This window comes from Myiozetetes cayanensis, unplaced genomic scaffold, assembly GCF_022539395.1.
Source record: "Myiozetetes cayanensis isolate MyiCay16 unplaced genomic scaffold, myiCay2020 scf29, whole genome shotgun sequence".
Taxonomy (NCBI): domain Eukaryota; kingdom Metazoa; phylum Chordata; class Aves; order Passeriformes; family Tyrannidae; genus Myiozetetes; species Myiozetetes cayanensis.
This window is the reverse complement of record NW_026087510.1, coordinates 4,120,572-4,129,616: the sequence shown is the minus strand read 5'-3', so window position 1 is coordinate 4,129,616 and position 9,045 is coordinate 4,120,572. Positions and strand designations below refer to the sequence as shown.

Genomic DNA, 9,045 nt, shown 5'->3' with positions numbered 1-9,045 from the left:
TGCTTACAGTGAAAATACCACACAGCTCATTTAGATCCCTGCCCACTGTCCAGCTCATCTATCTCCAGCCTTGACAAATATGCAGATATATTAGAAGGATAAATCATTTCATGTGGTCAATACCGAAGAAGGGAGGTTTTAGGAGGGATTTGCATGTTGAGAAGGTGATGACTTGGCAGAAACTGGAAGGATTTTCTGTGCACAGGCAGGAGTATAAACCAGAGCTGGCTATCAAGGTAGTTACCAACAGCAGAACAATGAATTCTGGAGGAAGAAGAACATGACTTGCAACTGTTCATTGCTCTCTCAGCACTTAAACCCAACCCAACAGATTCCTCAGGTGCTTGGGGTCACATCAGCCCTGTGCTCAGTGTTACCTCAGCTGATTATATATTATATCTGCCCAGCATATCATGTAGCCTCTTAATCTCATTCCTTTCCCCTTTTTGCCACATAAGAACAGGCTGAAGCTGGACAGGATAATGAGAACCTGTGAAGGATGGGAAACATGAACAGTGCAGAGCTCCATTTCCCCTTTGATAAAGCCCTGAACAGGCCTCTTCACCTTGCAGAAATCCCAGAATGGTTTGGGTTGGAAGGGATCGAAAAAGGTCATCCAGTGCCACCCCCTGCCATGGGCAGGGACACCTTCCACCAGCCCAGGTTGCTCCAACCTGGCCTTGGACACTTCCAGGGATGGGGCAACCTGGGCCAGGGCCTCCCCACCCTCACAGCCAAGAATTTCTTCCTGATATCTGATCTAAAACCCTCTAAACGACATTAGACATCAGTCCCTTCTCAAACCATGGGCAAAAAAACCATTGTGAAACCAAAGGAACGAGTGGCAGGTAAAAACACAGTCTGAGACCTGCCCTTTTTAAACCTGTGGCTCCCAGTCAGGTTGAGTTTTTCATCATAGTCCAAGTCAATGCAAAGAAACAAAACAATGCCCATGATTTTCAGAACATGCACAACAATTCCACACTGACTGCTCTGGTCCAGAAAAGTCCATCCATGTAAATAAATGTGGGAATTCCATGCACAGGCTGGAGAAGGCAATTGAGAAGGTTTCAAGTGTCTGAATAAAACTGAAGTTATATCACAAATTGCTTTCCTACCCAAATCACCCCCTCTGAAAGGGATATCCTGCAAAGCTGAAGTGATGTTCTGAAATCTGAATTAAGACACATTTGAGCATCTGAGGCACTTCTGACACACAACACCAAAACACAGCAACTGCTCCGAAGTTAGAAAGGAAACAACAATTCTTAAAAAACCCCCTCCCCTCTTTCTTGCCAACATCCTCAGGTGAAACTTTTCTGCTGGGCTCACACAACCACTTTCAAAGTTCTGGTTTGCTTAAACTCTGTCACATTTCGAATAAGGAGGAGCAAAATCTGCCAGAACAAAACTGTCTCAACCTCAGGAAAGAGCAGCCCAAGCAGCACAGAGTCCCTGACAAGGACTTCCATCTCACAGCCTGCACCTGGAGCATCCAAGGATGTTGACAAAGTTCAACATCCAACTGATGCTGAACACTGTGGCGTTTTCCATCAGATAAGGAAAATGTCCCCTCACACTCTCTGCATTCAGAATCTTTTCAACAGACATAGTTAACCACAAATTTGCACTGATTTGCTGAAATCCAGCATCACCTCACCCATTAGTAGAATAATTGCCTGGCTGGTCTTTCACTCCACACTTCTCCCCCAGCTTCCCATGGCTAAATGAGTCTCTCCATGCAGGTTTTTCCCAGTGGAAGATAATATGTTCTTTCATGGCTTATTTCAGACTCTTCCACTTTTAACAGGGCTGTAACCAAGCTCTTTTCCACCTGTCAAGCTGAAATTGCTTTGCTGCTCTCAAATAATACCTAATTCTATAAACAATGGCATGGAAACCAGTGACAATCCCTGGGGGAGATGCTGCCCGTGGCACGTAGAGCCCACCTGGACACAAAATTCATTCCAATGGCCTGGTTCTGGTGGTTTGTAAAACCCCAAAGGCCTGTAAATGAAGGGGGTTACCTAAACAGTGATTTCAAATGAGATTGTGTCTCACAATCTCTGTGTGTCTCAGGTGGTAACAGGACAGGGGTTTGGAATTACCAAAAGGTTTAATAATCCAGTGGTTCAGGTTTTGCTGACTGAGGTGGCTCTTCCTGCATCTTGGACCACATAAACCCTCCATGAAAGAACACAGTGGGACACAGGAACCTGCCCTCTGATTAATGAACCAAATTATCAATAAATTTTAATGAAAAAAAAACTTCACTGACACAGTTTTTCTGTGTGAGAACCAAACCCTTGTAAGGACTCCCCAGTGAAGCTCCAAGCAATGAGGAAACAATACTTGCCTGACCCTGGATGTGGGATGGAGCCTCTGGAGAGAAGAGGGAGAATTTGAAATCCTCTTCTTGTGCCTTCCTGGAGACTTCTGTCCCTGAGTCCCACCTCCAGGAGAATCCAGGTGACCCTTTCTCTCTCTTCTTTAAGAGCAATTCCCACTGAAGTCATCAAGTTACTCCTATTTGGGTGGGGGAGAAAAAAAGAGCTGCATTTATTCCTATGTAGAGCAGGACTATAAGGGGTTGTGCTTCCCTGAAATCCCACAAGGAAAAGTTTAGTAGGTGCCTGGGACTTCAGCTGATATTGCACAGAGATCATTTCATCCTCAGATTGCAGAATGGATCTAAGAGGGGGAAAAAAGCCTTTCTATTTTCCCATATTGAAGTCAACATGAACACAAGTAGGTTTGATGAATAAGGAGATAAAAATTAATTTAAAAAAATTAAACACAGGGTGAAGTTTCCCTCCTCCACCTGAAATAGTTATCTCCATCCCCAGGCTGTAACAGCCCCCAGCCAATCCCCCTGAATCACCTTTTTTTGCAGCAAAAATAAGTCTGTGGGGCCAAATGTTTCTGCCTTTGGGCTGAATAAACTTCTTTTTCTCCCAGGGTAGACCTGACATCTCAGCCACCACCACCATTCCCACTGACACTGTGGAATGCCCAGACATGCAAAATTCCAGCCCAGTCCTTTGGAGAGGATAACATTTCCCTCCCCAGACCTACCTAAAGAAAACCACGTCAAGTTATTCAAATATTTATTCCTAGATCCTGGAAGGTCAGACTGATAGCACTTCTAAAGGAGGAGTAATGAGTGAGAGCCAGGATTTACACCCCTGTGTTTGCAATCAGCACAAAGTCACTCAGTGGGCACCTCTCATCAGGAGTGTAAAATGAGAGCTGTGCACGCATAAAGCACTGCCAGATAAGCCCACAGTCTCAAAAAAAAGCAAAGAAACGAGCCAGGCCTGATCCTGATTCATCAGTATTCAGCAGTGGATTCAGTGGGACAGCTCGGAATTTACACTGGAATAAGGAAAAATCAGGATTAGGCACCATCTGCCTCAGAGAGCCAAGCGCTCAGAATCGCTCCACACGCTCGAATCCTCTTCCCCCCCTTTCTTTAATCTCTTACACATTCCAGGTTTTCCATTCAGCTCCCAGCGACAAAAGATTTTTACAAAATGACAGTCCAGATTGAGAGAACAGAAATTACAACCCCTGACAAAGGAGATGCCAAACTTTTTATCAACGATAAGCGCTCCCTTCCACGCAGACACCGGCCTGCAGTGGTAAATATAAGGCAGATGTCGAATGGAAATTAAACATTGTGCTCCCAGGGTGGCCTGGGCTGCATTCAGAGCTTGATTTAAAACAAGGCCAGGAGTTCTTTCATCGTCTCTTCAAAAAGTTTCGAGCCTAAAGATATTCCAAACAGACACACACTTGACCTAGAACGTGGCGGTGCAGGACAATGAGCGCGTGTGAAAAAAAAACCACGGAGAACGAAAGGCAGAGCAAGTTGTCTGTGGGACGGAACGAGAGAATTTAAGCACCAAATCCCTTCTTGTCTCGGCGTCCTGAGAGTTAAGAGCGAATCCAGGTGAAATTTCTCGCCCCTTTCTTTCAAAGTAAATTCACAACTGTCACTGGGGAGACTGGGACAACTCGATATTCTGAAACTCGACCAAAACCAGAGCCCAGCAGTTTAAGGAGTATTTCTCTGCAAGCTTCTTGAACCGTATTTACATCTGTGAAAGCACTCTGCCTGTTATTATTAGGCAAGACAAAATAGCACTAGACATTTGCAATGACTTAGATATTCAGGCTCAAGGAGCACATATTTCAGCAGTCTGTAGTGTTTTCTTTTAATAATTTGTGATCGCATAATGGCTCCATCAGAATAACATAATAATAGACCTCTAAAAAATAAACTCCCTAACTGCTAAGTATACTGTACACTGAGGACAGTAAGTATAAATTTAAGGGTTGAAAAGATGCTCCTATTTACAGAAACTGTTAAAAGCATAAACCAAATTGCCTTTGCTTCCCTTTCACTTTGTTAGATTTTTCTTAAGGAAAAAAAATTAAAAACAAATAAAAATACTGAAAGTGAAATTAGTAGAGGATTTCCAACTTGAATACGTAAATATGTTTGCACTCTCCTTGGAAGCCATATTTCAGAAATCATTTTATTCTCTACACAATTTATAATATCAAACGTAATAAAACAGCAAAAAAAAAACCCAAAAAACTTTTGAGGCCACGACTTTTGTAACCTCCCTGAAGTTTGGAACACGGGAAAAGCTGGCCTGGTGCACACGAGACAATCAAACACATGCTTAAATGTCACTTAAAGTCCTGTCTATATTATTTCCACCACCACCACCACCCCCAACCCCAATGAAAGGAAGAAATCGTGACAAGATTTTACTTTTAGATGACCTGACAAACCAGCACGTTCTGGCACGAGCAGGACAGTCGTTCCCCCTTCCTTTCCCAGCACAAGATTTCAAGCACCTGAAACACAAACCTCGTCCTACACTGAGATATTTTTCCAACAAAACCAACTCGCAAACAGCCTCCTCCGGCCTTTTTTTTTAAAAAAAAATCATTTGCAATCGCTTTCAAACATAAAATACAGATGAATGGATGGATGGATGGATGGATGGACAGCTAGAGAAATGCTTTCAGTCATGCTTCCTCCCTCCCCAACACACCCTTAAAATTGAAAAGCATCAGTATCCAAATAGCAACAGGAAATTTTTACCTTGTGGCTAAATAGCTCACTGTTCACTTTGCAGCTGCCTCTATTTTTTGCTGGGCAAAACACCAATACAAAAGTCTTTCCTAAGAAAAACCAAGCTTTTGGCACATAAGGGCAGCGACAAACGCAAAAAAACCCCAAAAAAAACCCCAAAAAAAACCACCTTACAAAGAAATTATTTTTTTTTTCACCCCCCCCCCCACCCCGTCCCGTCGTTTATAATTCCTAATTTTGTGGGATGTATTGCTGGGCTGTTTATCATAACAGTGTGCAATAAAAAGGACGACTAACTCTTGCAATTTTCTCCCTACTCCTCCCCTTGACAGGGGCCACTGATAGGGAAAGAGGCTCGGAAAAGCAGAGCAGTGAAAGGCTAAGAAACAATAGGCAACCATGGCTTTGACAATGCAGCCCTGAACCCTTTTTGCTCCCGCTGTGACACTTGCATTCAAGAGCAAGGGCGGCTGCCATCATAAGAATGGACAATGGCATGAGGAATACAAGGGAGAGGGGGGGGGGATATAGGAGAGAGAAAAAAAAAAAAAAAAAAAAAAGGAAATCAGATGAATTCAGAGCTAAGATGGCAGAGCTCTCACCTTTTCCGCTTTTTTTCGAGTAATCTGGATGGAGACGTCCCGCAGAGAAGAGATAAAAAGGGTGTGCTGAACTGTTGGATGGTTCTGAAGACTTCTGCATTTGCAAACGCATTTTAGAACTATTTGTAGGGGTATATATGCTGCATGCCATCTCTCTGTCTCTGTCTCTCTCTCTCCCTCTGTGTCTCTCTCTCTTCTGTTTTATGTCCTGCTATCTCCATCACACACCTCTAATAGTATGAAGACTTTCTGCCCATGTAAGTAAGTGAGAGTGTGTGTGTTTCCTTAATGTTTGAATCAAGACACACGTCTGCATGCATTTCTAATCTAAGGAGCCTATAGCAGTTACTACAACTATCAATTAGTCAGCAATAGCTCGAGATCCCCATGTGTCTGGGTGAACAAAGGTGAGAAACACATGCAAATAGTACTCCAGCACCTGGGTCACGTACAGTAACTTAGCCAGCACCAAATAATTGCATCTGTTTCTGCCTTTTTCGATGCTTCTCGCTCGTTGTGATGTAAAAGTTGCAGGTTATTAACGTGAAGAGTGACACAATTAGCCATGGCATTGTACATTCTCGTCCCAACGACACAATAAAAGGAAATTAAGCCAAACTAGAGGGAAAGAAAGGGTGGCTTAAAGGCTTTAAAACGAAAAGATTCTCTGATCTTGTAGCAGTTGCTTCCATTTTTTTTTATTTTTTTTTTTGAGCAATTGTTCCTGAGTTAAGGATGCAAACGATGTAAGATTTATTTGGTCGTTTCATATATATTAGATAAGAAGCTGATTATTCCAGAGGAGACAGAGTGGATGCCTAATTTCCTGAAGTTAAGTCCATAAAGAGGGTAAGCTAAATCTGTTACTATTTTTATTAATTAAGCGACTGTTACTTCTAAGACCGCTTTAAGAGTGTTTTTCAGATGTTTTAGACTTAAGGCAAACAATTAAGAAGAAAGATACGGTACCTTTGACTCTCTCCTTCTTCTTAACCTCACAAAAATGAGCCTCACCTTTAAAAACTGTCAGAGTCAAAATGGGCTAAAAAAAAAATAAAAATAAAATAAAATGAACTAAAATAAAAAAAAAATTAAAAAAATTAAAAAAAAAAAAACAAAACTGAACAAAATCAAAACGAATGAAACGGAAAAGGCTCCAAAATCCAGCACCACCCTGACTCCAGCACAAGAAAAGGCTGAGAGATATCCAGAGAGCATTTCAGAGGTGACAACACAGGCTGTGGACAACGTTATATTTACACAGATCTGATCAGAGCGACCACGGCTCCGAACTCTAATTTAATTTGCAGGAATTATAAACCCCGCACTTCCCAGTGCGGGGAACTCCGAAAATTAGGAGTTTGTTGCTGAGATGAAGCTTTTTCTTTTTTTTTTTTTTTTTTTGCCTCCTGTGCAATATGCTCAGAGTCCTGCAAGGCTGCACAACCCTCTCGTTAGCTCCCTTTCTACTTATATCAGCTTCCGTGAGAGGCTAATTAGTGACACCAAAGGAAAAATTATTCCTCCTGATTTTGGGCTCCGAGAAACTGTCGGGTTTATTTAGCTTTAGACAGCGTGAAGAAGGGGGGGAAAAAAAATTTACAAATAAATATAAAATATAACTAATACCTCCTTAAAGAAAACCCTCCCCAGCTCCCTCACCTTTTTTAGGACCAGTCTAGAGGCTGGAAGGTTAAAGGAGAGCTGCGGTTTCACCCCGAGAAGCCCTGAGTGCGAACATCCCAGAGCTGGGTGTGCAGCCAAAAATAAAGCCAATAACGGGCTCCAAAGGGGTGTGAGGGAGGGAGGGTTGGGAAGGGGGGGAAGGTTGTGCTGACCCGCCAGGCAGTTGCATTTCCCAAACTTAGCTGCTGGGAATTGCAGGCACAGGGAGAGTTTGCAGAGCGAGGAGAGCGGTGGCACCAGAGCCAGGGCGGCAAAAAAGCCTGGCAGAAACTCCAAAAATCATCTCGCCCTTCGCCGAACAATGAGACCTTAACAACAAAAAAAAATCCACATTCGGGAGGGTATGACATGCAGATAGGCAGGGGGAGGGGGCGGGGGATGAGAACAACATTTCCCATCAGTGCCGTTTATTTCTTAGGCTCTGGAAAGGCTCGGGTTTTTTTTTCCCCCCCTCTTCCCTCCCCAGTTTTAATGGGAATTACTCATCTCGTTTATCGGGCCGGTGTCGTCGCCTGCAAATGTACAGCTCAGGTGGAAAAGGGGCATTTTGTGGAGGGGTTCAACCGGAGAGCAATCGCTCCACGCTTATCTGGGGTTGAAAAGTAGTTCAATAATATTAAAAGTGCTCGTTCCTACGGTTATCTGTCTGCTGTAACGCACTTGGGCACCCACAACCGTGGGGGATGAGGGAGGAAGGTGGTTAAAGCAGCTGCATGTTTTTACTACCACTGTTTAATGCCCTGTTCTTCTCCTCACTCTTAGTCTGCACCATCACCCAATTCAGATAAAATAAGTCAGCTTTCTTTAAAAGAGAAAAAAAAAAAAAGCCCCACACAGATGAATAGACACCACTAATCAGATGTAATGTAATCGAATACTCTTCTTCATCTAATCTGCCTGCTCTGTGTAATCTAGCTATTCTCCCAGCTCCAGCATTTGTAATAGGCATGACATTGATTCCCATCTCGTATAATGTTATTTCAGTATTTTATTCTTAAATGAGGCTACAAGTTGGGTGGCTACTTGGCATTCAAAACTCTTCATCAACTTGGCGAACGCCACGGCGTGGAAAAGCGAAGCCGGGCTGCGCCCCTCTGCTGCTCTTTAAGAGTTGTATCTCCCATCACTGCAGGCAACTCTCAGGGTTTCAAAAAAAAAAAAAAAAAAATTAAAATGCATAAAAGAGCAAGAATTTAAGCACAGAACTGCCCAGGATCAACAGCAAGAAATAAACCTTACGAAGGCATTGGATGAGATCTGCCTGCAGACAGCAACTGGGAAAAGCTGAAACGCAACACTGAGAGGGGTTTGTTGTTTGGGGTTGGGTTGTTTTTGTAATGTTTCCTAAAATGCAGAATGATTTCCTTAAATAAGCATTTCGGCAAAGTCCAGCCAGGTTTTCCCCAGAAGAAAAAGCCAACCTGGTCTAATTTTGCAGGACAAGCAGGATTCCCAGCTAATGGTTCTGTTAGGTAAATGACAGCAGTGGGGAGAACAAACAAACCCTCTCAGACAAACAAATATATTTGAACGTAATAAAAATGTTGACAACTGTTATGTGATTAAAGCAATTGTTTTATTCATTTAAGGCCCTACCATTGGAATAATTTAAAATTAAGTGGGAAACATCAGCCCCTTGGGTTTTGC

At 42.9% G+C, this 9,045-nt stretch overlaps 1 long non-coding RNA gene across 1 annotated transcript in view; it reads right to left on the bottom strand.

Annotated features, from left to right (window-relative positions):
• Positions 1-2,367: 2,367 nt before the first annotated feature.
• LOC126644060 (uncharacterized) overlaps positions 2,368-9,045 on the bottom strand; it is a 32,668-nt gene continuing 25,990 nt past the window's right edge. The window contains exon 3 of the long non-coding RNA XR_007629850.1: positions 2,368-2,526. This is a non-coding gene — a long non-coding RNA (uncharacterized LOC126644060). The remainder of the gene's footprint in view (positions 2,527-9,045) is intronic.